The sequence below is a fragment of the Channa argus genome, unplaced genomic scaffold (assembly GCF_033026475.1).
Source record: "Channa argus isolate prfri unplaced genomic scaffold, Channa argus male v1.0 Contig009, whole genome shotgun sequence".
Taxonomy (NCBI): domain Eukaryota; kingdom Metazoa; phylum Chordata; class Actinopteri; order Anabantiformes; family Channidae; genus Channa; species Channa argus.
In genome coordinates, this window is record NW_027125228.1 from 1,189,699 (window position 1) to 1,208,176 (window position 18,478).

General features: G+C 41.9%; 19 pseudogenes; all 19 read left to right on the plus strand.

Annotated features, from left to right (window-relative positions):
* The first annotated feature begins 395 nt into the window (after positions 1 to 395).
* LOC137110548 (5S ribosomal RNA) lies at positions 396 to 514 on the plus strand (annotated as a pseudogene).
* An 857-nt stretch (positions 515 to 1,371) lies between these two features.
* LOC137110549 (5S ribosomal RNA) lies at positions 1,372 to 1,490 on the plus strand (annotated as a pseudogene).
* Positions 1,491 to 2,357: 867 nt separating this feature from the next.
* Positions 2,358 to 2,476, plus strand: LOC137110550 (5S ribosomal RNA; annotated as a pseudogene).
* An 858-nt stretch (positions 2,477 to 3,334) lies between these two features.
* Positions 3,335 to 3,453, plus strand: LOC137111375 (5S ribosomal RNA; annotated as a pseudogene).
* Positions 3,454 to 4,321: 868 nt separating this feature from the next.
* On the plus strand, positions 4,322 to 4,440 carry LOC137111376 (5S ribosomal RNA; annotated as a pseudogene).
* Positions 4,441 to 5,308: 868 nt separating this feature from the next.
* Positions 5,309 to 5,427, plus strand: LOC137111210 (5S ribosomal RNA; annotated as a pseudogene).
* An 857-nt stretch (positions 5,428 to 6,284) lies between these two features.
* Positions 6,285 to 6,403, plus strand: LOC137110904 (5S ribosomal RNA; annotated as a pseudogene).
* An 857-nt stretch (positions 6,404 to 7,260) lies between these two features.
* Positions 7,261 to 7,379, plus strand: LOC137111211 (5S ribosomal RNA; annotated as a pseudogene).
* Positions 7,380 to 8,236: 857 nt separating this feature from the next.
* Positions 8,237 to 8,355, plus strand: LOC137110070 (5S ribosomal RNA; annotated as a pseudogene).
* Positions 8,356 to 9,212: 857 nt separating this feature from the next.
* On the plus strand, positions 9,213 to 9,331 carry LOC137110071 (5S ribosomal RNA; annotated as a pseudogene).
* Positions 9,332 to 10,188: 857 nt separating this feature from the next.
* LOC137111214 (5S ribosomal RNA) lies at positions 10,189 to 10,307 on the plus strand (annotated as a pseudogene).
* Positions 10,308 to 11,164: 857 nt separating this feature from the next.
* LOC137110074 (5S ribosomal RNA) lies at positions 11,165 to 11,283 on the plus strand (annotated as a pseudogene).
* An 857-nt stretch (positions 11,284 to 12,140) lies between these two features.
* On the plus strand, positions 12,141 to 12,259 carry LOC137110075 (5S ribosomal RNA; annotated as a pseudogene).
* An 867-nt stretch (positions 12,260 to 13,126) lies between these two features.
* Positions 13,127 to 13,245, plus strand: LOC137110905 (5S ribosomal RNA; annotated as a pseudogene).
* Positions 13,246 to 14,102: 857 nt separating this feature from the next.
* LOC137110076 (5S ribosomal RNA) lies at positions 14,103 to 14,221 on the plus strand (annotated as a pseudogene).
* Positions 14,222 to 15,078: 857 nt separating this feature from the next.
* On the plus strand, positions 15,079 to 15,197 carry LOC137110077 (5S ribosomal RNA; annotated as a pseudogene).
* Positions 15,198 to 16,064: 867 nt separating this feature from the next.
* On the plus strand, positions 16,065 to 16,183 carry LOC137110906 (5S ribosomal RNA; annotated as a pseudogene).
* An 857-nt stretch (positions 16,184 to 17,040) lies between these two features.
* Positions 17,041 to 17,159, plus strand: LOC137110078 (5S ribosomal RNA; annotated as a pseudogene).
* Positions 17,160 to 18,026: 867 nt separating this feature from the next.
* LOC137110907 (5S ribosomal RNA) lies at positions 18,027 to 18,145 on the plus strand (annotated as a pseudogene).
* The last annotated feature ends 333 nt before the right edge of the window (positions 18,146 to 18,478 follow it).

Here is an 18,478-nt window from a genome sequence, read left to right on the forward strand (position 1 = left end):
TTTTCACATTAGGGAGTTAGGGTTAGCGACTGTCTTTTGGTTTGTTTATTTCTATCAGGCTAGCTAGCACTTTCTGTGGGAAATGGCTTATTTTGTTTATTATGTTGGCCTTGGTTCGCCCTGAGTTGTAGTGTCATGTTTTGTTTGACACTTTCTTTCGTTTAAAATAAATATCATTCTGTTGGAACATCTCGATCCTGGATTTTGGTTTGGGGATCGGAGAGGGAACATGCTAATTTATCTTTGTATGTTGCACCCTGACCCCCTAGAAAGGGGCGTAACAGACCAGTACAGTTATAGTACTTTGTACTTTGACACATTTATCTTCTTCTTAGCAAGTGTCATGCATTCTGCTTCTCCAGCGTTTTTAAGAGCTGTTGATGATATCAAATGCATGTTACGGCCACACCGCTCTCTAAGCGCCCGATCTCGTCCGATCTCGGCAGCCAAATAGGGCCGGGCCTGGTTAGTACTTGGTAGGAAGACCGCCTGGGAATACCAGGTGCTGTAAGCTTTTTTGCTTGGGTTTACGGGCAGCTCAAGCTGGTGTTACTGCCTATTTATTCATAGAAATTGTTCTATATTTTCATCAAATTTTGTTCTTTCATTGCTGTTTTGCTACTTTATTGGTTTGTCAACCATCGTGCTTCATTACTAGTAGACCATGTTACGGTCCTGGCCATATGTGTTGTTTTTATTTTCTTGTTCTTATAGGTGTCCTGCCTGATTGGCCGGATTTGGGGGAAGTACAGGATGCTGATTGGTCCATCCTACACTTCCTGGAGTTTTAAATGTACGGTTCCCAACAGCTAGCGAGGCACTTTCTGGCAGCAGCACCTGTTTGCTGTTCTTGGTTTCCAAATCTTATTTAGCATTTTTGCATTGTTAGGTTTTGTGCCGTGGTTTTGTTTATAAATTGTATATTTTGTAAATAGTATTAAATCTGTAGGGGTGAACTGCCATTTTCTTTGGACTGTTTTCACATTAGGGAGTTAGGGTTAGCGACTGTCTTTTGGTTTGTTTTTTTCTATCAGGCTAGCTAGCACTTTCTGTGGGAAATGGCTTATTTTGTTTATTATGTTGGCCTTGGTTCGCCCTGAGTTGTAGTGTCATGTTTTGTTTGACACTTTCTTTCGTTTAAAATAAATATCATTCTGTTGGAACATCTCGATCCTGGATTTTGGTTTGGGGATCGGAGAGGGAACATGCTAATTTATCTTTGTATGTTGCACCCTGACCCCCTAGAAAGGGGCGTAACAGACCAGTACAGTTATAGTAGTTTGTACTTTGCCACATTTATCTTCTTCTTAGCAAGTGTCATGCATTCTGCTTCTCTAGCGTTTTTAAGAGCTGTTGATGATGTCAAATGCATGTTACGGCCACACCGCTCTCTAAGCGCCCGATCTCGTCCGATCTCGGCAGCCAAATAGGGCCGGGCCTGGTTAGTACTTGGTAGGAAGACCGCCTGGGAATACCAGGTGCTGTAAGCTTTTTTGCTTGGGTTTACGGGCAGCTCAAGCTGGTGTTACTGCCTATTTATTCATAGAAATTGTTCTATATTTTCATCAAATTTTGTTCTTTCATTGCTGTTTTGCTACTTTATTGGTTTGTCAACCATCGTGCTTCATTACTAGTAGACCATGTTACGGTCCTGGCCATATGTGTTGTTTTTATTTTCTTGTTCTTATAGGTGCCCTGCCTGATTGGCCGGATTTGGGGGAAGTACAGGAAGCTGATTGGTCCATCCTACACTTCCTGGAGTTTTAAAAGTACGGTTCCCAACAGCTAGCGAGGCTCTTTCTGGCAGCAGCAACTGTTTGCTGTTCTTGGTTTCCAAATCTTATTTAGCATTTTTGAATTGTCAGGTTTTGTGCCGTGGTTTTGTTTATAAATTGGATATTTTGTAAATAGTATTAAATCTGTAGGGGTGGACTGCCATTTTCTTTTGATTGTTTTCTCTTGTTTTCACATTAGGGAGTTAGGGTTAGCGACTATCTTTTGGTTTGTTTATTTCTATCAGGCTAGCTAGCACTTTCTGTGGGAAATGGCTTATTTTGTTTATTATGTTGGCCTTGGTTCGCCCTGAGTTGTAGTATCATGTTTTGTTTGACACTTTCTTTCGTTTAAAATAAATATCATTCTGTTGGAACATCTCAATCCTGGATTTTGGTTTGAGGATCGGAGAGGGAACATGCAAATTTATCTTTGTATGTTTCACCCTGACCCCCTAGACAGGGGCGTAACAGACCAGTACAGTTATAGTACTTTGTACTTTGCCACATTTATCTTCTTCTTAGCAAGTGTCATGCATTCTGCTTCTCTAGCGTTTTTAAGAGCTGTTGATGATGTCAAATGCATGTTACGGCCACACCGCTCTCTAAGCGCCCGATCTCGTCCGATCTCGGCAGCCAAATAGGGCCGGGCCTGGTTAGTACTTGGTAGGAAGACCGCCTGGGAATACCAGGTGCTGTAAGCTTTTTTTGCTTGGGTTTACGGGCAGCTCAAGCTGGTGTTACTGCCTATTTATTCATAGAAATTGTTCTATATTTTCATCAAATTTTGTTCTTTCATTGCTGTTTTGCTACTTTATTGGTTTGTCAACCATCGTGCTTCATTACTAGTAGACCATGTTACGGTCCTGGCCATATGTGTTGTTTTTATTTTCTTGTTCTTATAGGTGCCCTGCCTGATTGGCCGGATTTGGGGGAAGTACAGGAAGCTGATTGGTCCATCCTACACTTCCTGGAGTTTTAAAAGTACGGTTCCCAACAGCTAGCGAGGCTCTTTCTGGCAGCAGCACCTGTTTGCTGTTCTTGGTTTCCAAATCTTATTTAGCATTTTTGAATCGTTAGGTTTTGTGCCGTGGTTTTGTTTATAAATTGTATATTTTGTAAATAGTATTAAATCTGTAGGGGTGAACTGCCATTTTCTTTGAACTGTTTTCACATTAGGGAGTTAGGGTTAGCGACTGTCTTTTGGTTTGTTTCTTTCTATCAGGCTAGCTAGCACTTTCTGTGGGAAATTGCTTATTTTGTTTATTATGTTGGCCTTGGTTCGCCCTGAGTTGTAGTGTCATGTTTTGTTTTACACTTTCTTTCGTTTAAAATAAATATCATTCTGTTGGAACATCTCGATCCTGGATTTTGGTTTGGGGATCGGAGAGGGAACATGCTAATTTATCTTTGTATGTTGCACCCTGACCCCCTAGACAGGGGCGTAACAGACCAGTACAGTTATAGTACTTTGTACTTTGCCACATTTATCTTCTTCTTAGCAAGTGTCATGCATTCTGCTTCTCCAGCGTTTTTAAGAGCTGTTGATGATATCAAATGCAGCTTACGGCCACACCGCTCTCTAAACGCCCGATCTCGTCCGATCTCGGCAGCCAAATAGAGCCGGGCCTGGTTAGTACTTGGTAGGAAGACCGCCTGGGAATACCAGGTGCTGTAAGCTTTTTTGCTTGGGTTTACGGGCAGCACAAGCTGGTGTTACTGCCTATTTATTCGTAGAAATTGTTCTATATTTTCATCAAATTTTGTTCTTTCATTGCTGTTTTGCTACTTTATTGGTTTGCCGACCATCGTGCTTCATTACTAGTAGACCATGTTACGGTCCTGGCCATATGTGTTGTTTTTATTTTCTTGTTCTTATAGGTGCCCTGCCTGATTGGCCGGATTGGGGGGCAGTACAGGAAGCTGATTGGTCCATCCTACACTTCCTGGAGTTTTAAAAGTACGGTTCCCAACAGCTAGCGAGGCTCTTTCTGGCATCAGCACCTGTTTGCTGTTCTTGGTTTCCAAACCTTATTTAGCATTTTTGAATTGTTAGGTTTTGTGCCGTGGTTTTGTTTATAAATTGTATATTTTGTAAATAGTATTAAATCTGTAGGGGTGGACTGCCATTTTTCTTTTGATTGTTTTCTCTTGTTTTCACATTAGGGAGTTAGGGTTAGCGACTGTCTTTTGGTTTGTTTCTTTCTATCAGGCTAGCTAGCACTTTCTGTGGGAAATTGCTTATTTTGTTTATTATGTTGGCCTTGGTTCGCCCTGAGTTGTAGTGTCATGTTTTGTTTGACACTTTCTTTCGTTTAAAATAAATATCATTCTGTTGGAACATCTCGATCCTGGATTTTGGTTTGGGGATCGGAGAGGGAACATGCTAATTTATCTTTGTATGTTGCACCCTGACCCCCTAGACAGGGGCGTAACAGACCAGTACAGTTATAGTACTTTGTACTTTGCCACATTTATCTTCTTCTTAGCAAGTGTCATGCATTCTGCTTCTCCAGCGTTTTTAAGAGCTGTTGATGATATCAAATGCAGCTTACGGCCACACCGCTCTCTAAACGCCCGATCTCGTCCGATCTCGGCAGCCAAATAGAGCCGGGCCTGGTTAGTACTTGGTAGGAAGACCGCCTGGGAATACCAGGTGCTGTAAGCTTTTTTGCTTGGGTTTACGGGCAGCACAAGCTGGTGTTACTGCCTATTTATTCATAGAAATTGTTCTATATTTTCATCAAATTTTGTTCTTTAATTGCTGTTTTGCTACTTTATTGGTTTGCCGACCATCGTGCTTCATTACTAGTAGACCATGTTACGGTCCTGGCCATATGTGTTGTTTTTATTTTCTTGTTCTTATAGGTGCCCTGCCTGATTGGCCGGATTGGGGGGCAGTACAGGAAGCTGATTGGTCCATCCTACACTTCCTGGAGTTTTAAAAGTACGGTTCCCAACAGCTAGCGAGGCTCTTTCTGGCATCAGCACCTGTTTGCTGTTCTTGGTTTCCAAACCTTATTTAGCATTTTTGAATTGTTAGGTTTTGTGCCGTGGTTTTGTTTATAAATTGTATATTTTGTAAATAGTATTAAATCTGTAGGGGTGGACTGCCATTTTTCTTTTGATTGTTTTCTCTTGTTTTCACATTAGGGAGTTAGGGTTAGCGACTGTCTTTTGGTTTGTTTCTTTCTATCAGGCTAGCTAGCACTTTCTGTGGGAAATGGCTTATTTTGTTTATTATGTTGGCCTTGGTTCGCCTTGAGTTGTAGTGTCATGTTTTGTTTGACACTTTCTTTCGTTTAAAATAAATATCATTCTGTTGGAACATCTCAATCCTGGATTTTGGTTTGGGGATCGGAGAGGGAACATGCAAATTTATCTTTGTATGTTTCACCCTGATCCCCTAGACAGGGGCGTAACAGACCAGTACAGTTATAGTACTTTGTACTTTGCCACATTTATCTTATTCTTAGCAAGAGTCATGCATTCTGCTTCTCTAGCGTTTTTAAGAGCTGTTGATGATGTCAAATGCAGCTTACGGCCACACCGCTCTCTAAGCGCCCGATCTCGTCCGATCTCGGCAGCCAAATAGAGCCGGGCCTGGTTAGTACTTGGTAGGAAGACCGCCTGGGAATACCAGGTGCTGTAAGCTTTTTTGCTTGGGTTTACGGGCAGCACAAGCTGGTGTTACTGCCTATTTATTCGTAGAAATTGTTCTATATTTTCATCAAATTTTGTTCTTTCATTGCTGTTTTGCTACTTTATTGGTTTGCCAACCATCGTGCTTCATTACTAGTAGACCATGTTACGGTCCTGGCCATATGTGTTGTTTTTATTTTCTTGTTCTTATAGGTGCCCTGCCTGATTGGCCGGATTGGGGGGCAGTACAGGAAGCTGATTGGTCCATCCTACACTTCCTGGAGTTTTAAAAGTACGGTTCCCAACAGCTAGCGAGGCTCTTTCTGGCATCAGCACCTGTTTGCTGTTCTTGGTTTCCAAACCTTATTTAGCATTTTTGAATTGTTAGGTTTTGTGCCGTGGTTTTGTTTATAAATTGTATATTTTGTAAATAGTATTAAATCTGTAGGGGTGAACTGCCATTTTCTTTGGACTGTTTTCACATTAGGGAGTTAGGGTTAGCGACTGTCTTTTGGTTTGTTTATTTCTATCAGGCTAGCTAGCACTTTCTGTGGGAAATGGCTTATTTTGTTTATTATGTTGGCCTTGGTTCGCCCTGAGTTGTAGTGTCATGTTTTGTTTGACACTTTCTTTCGTTTAAAATAAATATCATTCTGTTGGAACATCTCGATCCTGGATTTTGGTTTGGGGATCGGAGAGGGAACATGCTAATTTATCTTTGTATGTTGCACCCTGACCCCCTAGACAGAGGCGTAACAGACCAGTACAGTTATAGTACTTTGTACTTTGCCACATTTATCTTCTTCTTAGCAAGGGTCATGCATTCTGCTTCTCCAGCGTTTTTGAGAGCTGTTGATGATGTCAAATGCAGCTTACGGCCACACTGCTCTCTAAGCGCCCGATCCCGTCCGATCTCGGCAGCCAAATAGGGCCGGGCCTTGTTAGTACTTGGTAGGAAGACCGCCTGGGAATACCACGTGCTGTAAGCTTCTTTGCTTGGGTTTACGGGCAGCACAAGCTGGTGTTACTGCCTATTTATTCATAGAAATTGTTCTATATTTTCATCAAATTTTGTTCTTTCATTGCTGTTTTGCTACTTGATTGGTTTGTCAACCATCGTGCTTCATTACTAATAGACCATGTTACGGTCCTGGCCATATGTGTTGTTTTTATTTTCTTGTTCTTATAGGTGCCCTGCCTGATTGGCCGGATTGGGGGGCAGTACAGGAAGCTGATTGGTCCATCCTACACTTCCTGGAGTTTTAAAAGTACGGTTCCCAACAGCTAGCGAGGCTCTTTCTGGCATCAGCACCTGTTTGCTGTTCTTGGTTTCCAAACCTTATTTAGCATTTTTGAATTGTTAGGTTTTGTGCCGTGGTTTTGTTTATAAATTGTATATTTTGTAAATAGTATTAAATCTGTAGGGGTGAACTGCCATTTTCTTTGGACTGTTTTCACATTAGGGAGTTAGGGTTAGCGACTGTCTTTTGGTTTGTTTATTTCTATCAGGCTAGCTAGCACTTTCTGTGGGAAATGGCTTATTTTGTTTATTATGTTGGCCTTGGTTCGCCCTGAGTTGTAGTGTCATGTTTTGTTTGACACTTTCTTTCGTTTAAAATAAATATCATTCTGTTGGAACATCTCGATCCTGGATTTTGGTTTGGGGATCGGAGAGGGAACATGCTAATTTATCTTTGTATGTGGCACCCTGACCCCCTAGACAGGGGTGTAACAGACCAGTACAGTTATAGTACTTTGTACTTTGCCACATTTATCTTCTTCTTAGCAAGTGTCATGCATTCTGCTTCTCCAGCGTTTTTAAGAGCTGTTGATGATGTCAAATGCAGCTTACGGCCACACCGCTCTCTAAGCGCCCGATCTCGTCCGATCTCGGCAGCCAAATAGAGCCGGGCCTGGTTAGTACTTGGTAGGAAGACCGCCTGGGAATACCAGGTGCTGTAAGCTTTTTTGCTTGGGTTTACGGGCAGCACAAGCTGGTGTTACTGCCTATTTATTCATAGAAATTGTTCTATATTTTCATCAAATTTTGTTCTTTCATTGCTGTTTTGCTACTTTATTGGTTTGTCAACCATCGTGCTTCATTACTAATAGACCATGTTACGGTCCTGGCCATATGTGTTGTTTTTATTTTCTTGTTCTTATAGGTGCCCTGCCTGATTGGCCGGATTGGGGGGCAGTACCGGAAGCTGAGTGGTCCATCCTACACTTCCTGGAGTTTTAAAAGTACGGTTCCCAACAGCTAGCGAGGCTCTTTCTGGCATCAGCACCTGTTTGCTGTTCTTGGTTTCCAAACCTTATTTAGTATTTCTGAATTGTTAGGTTTTGTGCCGTGGTTTTGTTTATAAATTGTATATTTTGTAAATAGTATTAAATCTGTAGGGGTGAACTACCATTTTCTTTGGACTGTTTTCACATTAGGGAGTTAGGGTTAGCGACTGTCTTTTGGTTTCTTTATTTCTATCAGGCTAGCTAGCACTTTCTGTGGGAAATGGCTTATTTTGTTTATTATGTTGGCCTTGGTTCGCCCTGAGTTGTAGTGTCATGTTTTGTTTGACACTTTCTTTCGTTTAAAATAAATATCATTCTGTTGGAACATCTCGATCCTGGATTTTGGTTTGGGGATCGGAGAGGGAACATGCTAATTTATCTTTGTATGTTGCACCCTGACCCCCTAGACAGGGGCGTAACAGACCAGTACAGTTATAGTACTTTGTACTTTGCCACATTTATCTTCTTCTTAGCAAGTGTCATGCATTCTGCTTCTCCAGCGTTTTTAAGAGCTGTTGATGATGTCAAATGCAGCTTATGGCCACACCGCTCTCTAAGCGCCCGATCTCGTCAGATCTCGGCAGCCAAATAGAGCCGGGCCTGGTTAGTACTTGGTAGGAAGACCGCCTGGGAATACCAGGTGCTGTAAGCTTTTTTGCTTGGGTTTACGGGCAGCACAAGCTGGTGTTACTGCCTATTTATTCGTAGAAATTGTTCTATATTTTCATCAAATTTTGTTCTTTCATTGCTGTTTTGCTACTTTATTGGTTTGCCAACCATCGTGCTTCATTACTAGTAGACCATGTTACGGTCCTGGCCATATGTGTTGTTTTTATTTTCTTGTTCTTATAGGTGCCCTGCCTGATTGGCCGGATTGGGGGGCAGTACAGGAAGCTGATTGGTCCATCCTACACTTCCTGGAGTTTTAAAAGTACGGTTCCCAACAGCTAGCGAGGCTCTTTCTGGCATCAGCACCTGTTTGCTGTTCTTGGTTTCCAAACCTTATTTAGCATTTTTGAATTGTTAGGTTTTGTGCCGTGGTTTTGTTTATAAATTGTATATTTTGTAAATAGTATTAAATCTGTAGGGGTGAACTGCCATTTCCTTTGGACTGTTTTCACATTAGGGAGTTAGGGTTAGCGACTGTCTTTTGGTTTGTTTATTTCTATCAGGCTAGCTAGCACTCTCTGTGGGAAATGGCTTATTTTGTTTATTATGTTGGCCTTGGTTCGCCCTGAGTTGTAGTGTCATGTTTTGTTTGACACTTTCTTTCGTTTAAAATAAATATCATTCTGTTGGAACATCTCGATCCTGGATTTTGGTTTGGGGATCGGAGAGGGAACATGCTAATTTATCTTTGTATGTGGCACCCTGACCCCCTAGACAGGGGCGTAACAGACCAGTACAGTTATAGTACTTTGTACTTTGCCACATTTATCTTCTTCTTAGCAAGTGTCATGCATTCTGCTTCTCCAGCGTTTTTAAGAGCTGTTGATGATGTCAAATGCAGCTTATGGCCACACCGCTCTCTAAGCGCCCGATCTCGTCAGATCTCGGCAGCCAAATAGAGCCGGGCCTGGTTAGTACTTGGTAGGAAGACCGCCTGGGAATACCAGGTGCTGTAAGCTTTTTTGCTTGGGTTTACGGGCAGCACAAGCTGGTGTTACTGCCTATTTATTCATAGAAATTGTTCTATATTTTCATCAAATTTTGTTCTTTCATTGCTGTTTTGCTACTTGATTGGTTTGTCAACCATCGTGCTTCATTACTAATAGACCATGTTACGGTCCTGGCCATATGTGTTGTTTTTATTTTCTTGTTCTTATAGGTGCCCTGCCTGATTGGCCGGATTGGGGGGCAGTACAGGAAGCTGATTGGTCCATCCTACACTTCCTGGAGTTTTAAAAGTACGGTTCCCAACAGCTAGCGAGGCTCTTTCTGGCATCAGCACCTGTTTGCTGTTCTTGGTTTCCAAACCTTATTTAGCATTTTTGAATTGTTAGGTTTTGTGCCGTGGTTTTGTTTATAAATTGTATATTTTGTAAATAGTATTAAATCTGTAGGGGTGAACTGCCATTTTCTTTGGACTGTTTTCACATTAGGGAGTTAGGGTTAGCGACTGTCTTTTGGTTTGTTTATTTCTATCAGGCTAGCTAGCACTTTCTGTGGGAAATGGCTTATTTTGTTTATTATGTTGGCCTTGGTTCGCCCTGAGTTGTAGTGTCATGTTTTGTTTGACACTTTCTTTCGTTTAAAATAAATATCATTCTGTTGGAACATCTCGATCCTGGATTTTGGTTTGGGGATCGGAGAGGGAACATGCTAATTTATCTTTGTATGTGGCACCCTGACCCCCTAGACAGGGGTGTAACAGACCAGTACAGTTATAGTACTTTGTACTTTGCCACATTTATCTTCTTCTTAGCAAGTGTCATGCATTCTGCTTCTCCAGCGTTTTTAAGAGCTGTTGATGATGTCAAATGCAGCTTACGGCCACACCGCTCTCTAAGCGCCCGATCTCGTCCGATCTCGGCAGCCAAATAGAGCCGGGCCTGGTTAGTACTTGGTAGGAAGACCGCCTGGGAATACCAGGTGCTGTAAGCTTTTTTGCTTGGGTTTACGGGCAGCACAAGCTGGTGTTACTGCCTATTTATTCATAGAAATTGTTCTATATTTTCATCAAATTTTGTTCTTTCATTGCTGTTTTGCTACTTTATTGGTTTGTCAACCATCGTGCTTCATTACTAATAGACCATGTTACGGTCCTGGCCATATGTGTTGTTTTTATTTTCTTGTTCTTATAGGTGCCCTGCCTGATTGGCCGGATTGGGGGGCAGTACCGGAAGCTGAGTGGTCCATCCTACACTTCCTGGAGTTTTAAAAGTACGGTTCCCAACAGCTAGCGAGGCTCTTTCTGGCATCAGCACCTGTTTGCTGTTCTTGGTTTCCAAACCTTATTTAGTATTTCTGAATTGTTAGGTTTTGTGCCGTGGTTTTGTTTATAAATTGTATATTTTGTAAATAGTATTAAATCTGTAGGGGTGAACTACCATTTTCTTTGGACTGTTTTCACATTAGGGAGTTAGGGTTAGCGACTGTCTTTTGGTTTCTTTATTTCTATCAGGCTAGCTAGCACTTTCTGTGGGAAATGGCTTATTTTGTTTATTATGTTGGCCTTGGTTCGCCCTGAGTTGTAGTGTCATGTTTTGTTTGACACTTTCTTTCGTTTAAAATAAATATCATTCTGTTGGAACATCTCGATCCTGGATTTTGGTTTGGGGATCGGAGAGGGAACATGCTAATTTATCTTTGTATGTTGCACCCTGACCCCCTAGACAGGGGCGTAACAGACCAGTACAGTTATAGTACTTTGTACTTTGCCACATTTATCTTCTTCTTAGCAAGTGTCATGCATTCTGCTTCTCCAGCGTTTTTAAGAGCTGTTGATGATGTCAAATGCAGCTTATGGCCACACCGCTCTCTAAGCGCCCGATCTCGTCAGATCTCGGCAGCCAAATAGAGCCGGGCCTGGTTAGTACTTGGTAGGAAGACCGCCTGGGAATACCAGGTGCTGTAAGCTTTTTTGCTTGGGTTTACGGGCAGCACAAGCTGGTGTTACTGCCTATTTATTCGTAGAAATTGTTCTATATTTTCATCAAATTTTGTTCTTTCATTGCTGTTTTGCTACTTTATTGGTTTGCCAACCATCGTGCTTCATTACTAGTAGACCATGTTACGGTCCTGGCCATATGTGTTGTTTTTATTTTCTTGTTCTTATAGGTGCCCTGCCTGATTGGCCGGATTGGGGGGCAGTACAGGAAGCTGATTGGTCCATCCTACACTTCCTGGAGTTTTAAAAGTACGGTTCCCAACAGCTAGCGAGGCTCTTTCTGGCATCAGCACCTGTTTGCTGTTCTTGGTTTCCAAACCTTATTTAGCATTTTTGAATTGTTAGGTTTTGTGCCGTGGTTTTGTTTATAAATTGTATATTTTGTAAATAGTATTAAATCTGTAGGGGTGAACTGCCATTTCCTTTGGACTGTTTTCACATTAGGGAGTTAGGGTTAGCGACTGTCTTTTGGTTTGTTTATTTCTATCAGGCTAGCTAGCACTCTCTGTGGGAAATGGCTTATTTTGTTTATTATGTTGGCCTTGGTTCGCCCTGAGTTGTAGTGTCATGTTTTGTTTGACACTTTCTTTCGTTTAAAATAAATATCATTCTGTTGGAACATCTCGATCCTGGATTTTGGTTTGGGGATCGGAGAGGGAACATGCTAATTTATCTTTGTATGTGGCACCCTGACCCCCTAGACAGGGGCGTAACAGACCAGTACAGTTATAGTACTTTGTACTTTGCCACATTTATCTTCTTCTTAGCAAGTGTCATGCATTCTGCTTCTCCAGCGTTTTTAAGAGCTGTTGATGATGTCAAATGCAGCTTATGGCCACACCGCTCTCTAAGCGCCCGATCTCGTCAGATCTCGGCAGCCAAATAGAGCCGGGCCTGGTTAGTACTTGGTAGGAAGACCGCCTGGGAATACCAGGTGCTGTAAGCTTTTTTGCTTGGGTTTACGGCCAGCACAAGCTGGTGTTACTGCCTATTTATTCATAGAAATTGTTCTATATTTTCATCAAATTTTGTTCTTTCATTTCTGTTTTGCTACTTTATTGGTTTGTCAACCATCTTGCTTCATTACTAGTAGACCATGTTACGGTCCTGGCCATATGTGTTGTTTTTATTTTGTTGTTCTTATAGGTGCCCTGCCTGATTGGCCGGATTTGGGGGAAGTACAGGAAGCTGATTGGTCCATCCTACACTTCCTGGAGTTTTAAAAGTACGGTTCCCAACAGCTAGCGAGGCTCTTTCTGGCAGCAGCACCTGTTTGCTGTTCTTGCTTTCCAAACCTTATTTAGCATTTTTGAATTGTTAGGTTTTGTGCCGTGGTTTTGTTTATAAATTGTATATTTTGTAAATAGTATTAAATCTGTAGGGGTGGACTGCCATTTTCTTTTGATTGTTTTCTCTTGTTTTCACATTAGGGAGTTAGGGTTAGCGACTGTCTTTTGGTTTGTTTATTTCTATCAGGCTAGCTAGCACTTTCTGTGGGAAATGGTTTATTTTGTTTATTATGTTGGCCTTGGTTCGCCCTGAGTTGTAGTGTCATGTTTTGTTTGACACTTTCTTTCGTTTAAAATAGATATCATTCTGTTGGAACATCTCGATCCTGGATTTTGGTTTGGGGATCGGAGAGGGAACATGCTAATTTATCTTTGTATGTTGCACCCTGACCCCCTAGACAGAGGCGTAACAGACCAGTACAGTTATAGTACTTTGTACTTTGCCACATTTATCTTCTTCTTAGCAAGGGTCATGCATTCTGCTTCTCCAGCGTTTTTGAGAGCTGTTGATGATGTCAAATGCAGCTTACGGCCACACTGCTCTCTAAGCGCCCGATCCCGTCCGATCTCGGCAGCCAAATAGGGCCGGGCCTTGTTAGTACTTGGTAGGAAGACCGCCTGGGAATACCACGTGCTGTAAGCTTCTTTGCTTGGGTTTACGGGCAGCACAAGCTGGTGTTACTGCCTATTTATTCATAGAAATTGTTCTATATTTTCATCAAATTTTGTTCTTTCATTGCTGTTTTGCTACTTTATTGGTTTGCCAACCATCGTGCTTCATTACTAGTAGACCATGTTACGGTCCTGGCCATATGTGTTGTTTTTATTTTCTTGTTCTTATAGGTGCCCTGCCTGATTGGCCGGATTGGGGGGCAGTACCGGAAGCTGAGTGGTCCATCCTACACTTCCTGGAGTTTTAAAAGTACGGTTCCCAACAGCTAGCGAGGCTCTTTCTGGCATCAGCACCTGTTTGCTGTTCTTGGTTTCCAAACCTTATTTAGTATTTCTGAATTGTTAGGTTTTGTGCCGTGGTTTTGTTTATAAATTGTATATTTTGTAAATAGTATTAAATCTGTAGGGGTGAACTACCATTTTCTTTGGACTGTTTTCACATTAGGGAGTTAGGGTTAGCGACTGTCTTTTGGTTTCTTTATTTCTATCAGGCTAGCTAGCACTTTCTGTGGGAAATGGCTTATTTTGTTTATTATGTTGGCCTTGGTTCGCCCTGAGTTGTAGTGTCATGTTTTGTTTGACACTTTCTTTCGTTTAAAATAAATATCATTCTGTTGGAACATCTCGATCCTGGATTTTGGTTTGGGGATCGGAGAGGGAACATGCTAATTTATCTTTGTATGTTGCACCCTGACCCCCTAGACAGGGGCGTAACAGACCAGTACAGTTATAGTACTTTGTACTTTGCCACATTTATCTTCTTCTTAGCAAGTGTCATGCATTCTGCTTCTCCAGCGTTTTTAAGAGCTGTTGATGATGTCAAATGCAGCTTATGGCCACACCGCTCTCTAAGCGCCCGATCTCGTCAGATCTCGGCAGCCAAATAGAGCCGGGCCTGGTTAGTACTTGGTAGGAAGACCGCCTGGGAATACCAGGTGCTGTAAGCTTTTTTGCTTGGGTTTACGGGCAGCACAAGCTGGTGTTACTGCCTATTTATTCGTAGAAATTGTTCTATATTTTCATCAAATTTTGTTCTTTCATTGCTGTTTTGCTACTTTATTGGTTTGCCAACCATCGTGCTTCATTACTAGTAGACCATGTTACGGTCCTGGCCATATGTGTTGTTTTTATTTTCTTGTTCTTATAGGTGCCCTGCCTGATTGGCCGGATTGGGGGGCAGTACAGGAAGCTGATTGGTCCATCCTACACTTCCTGGAGTTTTAAAAGTACGGTTCCCAACAGCTAGCGAGGCTCTTTCTGGCATCAGCACCTGTTTGCTGTTCTTGGTTTCCAAACCTTATTTAGCATTTTTGAATTGTTAGGTTTTGTGCCGTGGTTTTGTTTATAAATTGTATATTTTGTAAATAGTATTAAATCTGTAGGGGTGAACTGCCATTTCCTTTGGACTGTTTTCACATTAGGGAGTTAGGGTTAGCGACTGTCTTTTGGTTTGTTTATTTCTATCAGGCTAGCTAGCACTCTCTGTGGGAAATGGCTTATTTTGTTTATTATGTTGGCCTTGGTTCGCCCTGAGTTGTAGTGTCATGTTTTGTTTGACACTTTCTTTCGTTTAAAATAAATATCATTCTGTTGGAACATCTCGATCCTGGATTTTGGTTTGGGGATCGGAGAGGGAACATGCTAATTTATCTTTGTATGTGGCACCCTGACCCCCTAGACAGGGGCGTAACAGACCAGTACAGTTATAGTACTTTGTACTTTGCCACATTTATCTTCTTCTTAGCAAGTGTCATGCATTCTGCTTCTCCAGCGTTTTTAAGAGCTGTTGATGATGTCAAATGCAGCTTATGGCCACACCGCTCTCTAAGCGCCCGATCTCGTCAGATCTCGGCAGCCAAATAGAGCCGGGCCTGGTTAGTACTTGGTAGGAAGACCGCCTGGGAATACCAGGTGCTGTAAGCTTTTTTGCTTGGGTTTACGGCCAGCACAAGCTGGTGTTACTGCCTATTTATTCATAGAAATTGTTCTATATTTTCATCAAATTTTGTTCTTTCATTTCTGTTTTGCTACTTTATTGGTTTGTCAACCATCTTGCTTCATTACTAGTAGACCATGTTACGGTCCTGGCCATATGTGTTGTTTTTATTTTGTTGTTCTTATAGGTGCCCTGCCTGATTGGCCGGATTTGGGGGAAGTACAGGAAGCTGATTGGTCCATCCTACACTTCCTGGAGTTTTAAAAGTACGGTTCCCAACAGCTAGCGAGGCTCTTTCTGGCAGCAGCACCTGTTTGCTGTTCTTGCTTTCCAAACCTTATTTAGCATTTTTGAATTGTTAGGTTTTGTGCCGTGGTTTTGTTTATAAATTGTATATTTTGTAAATAGTATTAAATCTGTAGGGGTGGACTGCCATTTTCTTTTGATTGTTTTCTCTTGTTTTCACATTAGGGAGTTAGGGTTAGCGACTGTCTTTTGGTTTGTTTATTTCTATCAGGCTAGCTAGCACTTTCTGTGGGAAATGGTTTATTTTGTTTATTATGTTGGCCTTGGTTCGCCCTGAGTTGTAGTGTCATGTTTTGTTTGACACTTTCTTTCGTTTAAAATAGATATCATTCTGTTGGAACATCTCGATCCTGGATTTTGGTTTGGGGATCGGAGAGGGAACATGCTAATTTATCTTTGTATGTTGCACCCTGACCCCCTAGACAGAGGCGTAACAGACCAGTACAGTTATAGTACTTTGTACTTTGCCACATTTATCTTCTTCTTAGCAAGGGTCATGCATTCTGCTTCTCCAGCGTTTTTGAGAGCTGTTGATGATGTCAAATGCAGCTTACGGCCACACTGCTCTCTAAGCGCCCGATCCCGTCCGATCTCGGCAGCCAAATAGGGCCGGGCCTTGTTAGTACTTGGTAGGAAGACCGCCTGGGAATACCACGTGCTGTAAGCTTCTTTGCTTGGGTTTACGGGCAGCACAAGCTGGTGTTACTGCCTATTTATTCATAGAAATTGTTCTATATTTTCATCAAATTTTGTTCTTTCATTGCTGTTTTGCTACTTTATTGGTTTGCCAACCATCGTGCTTCATTACTAGTAGACCATGTTACGGTCCTGGCCATATGTGTTGTTTTTATTTTCTTGTTCTTATAGGTGCCCTGCCTGATTGGCCGGATTGGGGGGCAGTACAGGAAGCTGATTGGTCCATCCTACACTTCCTGGAGTTTTAAAAGTACGGTTCCCAACAGCTAGCGAGGCTCTTTCTGGCATCAGCACCTGTTTGCTGTTCTTGGTTTCCAAACCTTATTTAGCATTTTTGAATTGTTAGGTTTTGTGCCGTGGTTTTGTTTATAAATTGTATATTTTGTAAATAGTATTAAATCTGTAGGGGTGAACTGCCATTTTCTTTGGACTGTTTTCACATTAGGGAGTTAGGGTTAGCGACTGTCTTTTGGTTTGTTTATTTCTATCAGGCTAGCTAGCACTCTCTGTGGGAAATGGCTTATTTTGTTTATTATGTTGGCCTTGGTTCGCCCTGAGTTGTAGTGTCATGTTTTGTTTGACACTTTCTTTCTTTTAAAATAAATATCATTCTGTTGGAACATCTCGATCCTGGATTTTGGTTTGGGGATCGGAGAGGGAACATGCTAATTTATCTTTGTATGTGGCACCCTGACCCCCTAGACAGGGGCGTAACAGACCAGTACAGTTATAGTACTTTGTACTTTGCCACATTTATCTTCTTCTTAGCAAGTGTCATGCATTCTGCTTCTCCAGCGTTTTTAAGAGCTGTTGATGATGTCAAATGCAGCTTATGGCCACACCGCTCTCTAAGCGCCCGATCTCGTCAGATCTCGGCAGCCAAATAGAGCCGGGCCTGGTTAGTACTTGGTAGGAAGACCGCCTGGGAATACCAGGTGCTGTAAGCTTTTTTGCTTGGGTTTACGGCCAGCACAAGCTGGTGTTACTGCCTATTTATTCATAGAAATTGTTCTATATTTTCATCAAATTTTGTTCTTTCATTTCTGTTTTGCTACTTTATTGGTTTGTCAACCATCTTGCTTCATTACTAGTAGACCATGTTACGGTCCTGGCCATATGTGTTGTTTTTATTTTGTTGTTCTTATAGGTGCCCTGCCTGATTGGCCGGATTTGGGGGAAGTACAGGAAGCTGATTGGTCCATCCTACACTTCCTGGAGTTTTAAAAGTACGGTTCCCAACAGCTAGCGAGGCTCTTTCTGGCAGCAGCACCTGTTTGCTGTTCTTGCTTTCCAAACCTTATTTAGCATTTTTGAATTGTTAGGTTTTGTGCCGTGGTTTTGTTTATAAATTGTATATTTTGTAAATAGTATTAAATCTGTAGGGGTGGACTGCCATTTTCTTTTGATTGTTTTCTCTTGTTTTCACATTAGGGAGTTAGGGTTAGCGACTGTCTTTTGGTTTGTTTATTTCTATCAGGCTAGCTAGCACTTTCTGTGGGAAATGGTTTATTTTGTTTATTATGTTGGCCTTGGTTCGCCCTGAGTTGTAGTGTCATGTTTTGTTTGACACTTTCTTTCGTTTAAAATAGATATCATTCTGTTGGAACATCTCGATCCTGGATTTTGGTTTGGGGATCGGAGAGGGAACATGCTAATTTATCTTTGTATGTTGCACCCTGACCCCCTAGACAGAGGCGTAACAGACCAGTACAGTTATAGTACTTTGTACTTTGCCACATTTATCTTCTTCTTAGCAAGGGTCATGCATTCTGCTTCTCCAGCGTTTTTGAGAGCTGTTGATGATGTCAAATGCAGCTTACGGCCACACTGCTCTCTAAGCGCCCGATCCCGTCCGATCTCGGCAGCCAAATAGGGCCGGGCCTTGTTAGTACTTGGTAGGAAGACCGCCTGGGAATACCACGTGCTGTAAGCTTCTTTGCTTGGGTTTACGGGCAGCACAAGCTGGTGTTACTGCCTATTTATTCATAGAAATTGTTCTATATTTTCATCAAATTTTGTTCTTTCATTGCTGTTTTGCTACTTGATTGGTTTGTCAACCATCGTGCTTCATTACTAATAGACCATGTTACGGTCCTGGCCATATGTGTTGTTTTTATTTTCTTGTTCTTATAGGTGCCCTGCCTGATTGGCCGGATATGGGGGCAGTACAGGAAGCTGATTGGTCCATCCTACACTTCCTGGAGTTTTAAAAGTACGGTTCCCAACAGCTAGCGAGGCTCTTTCTGGCATCAGCACCTGTTTGCTG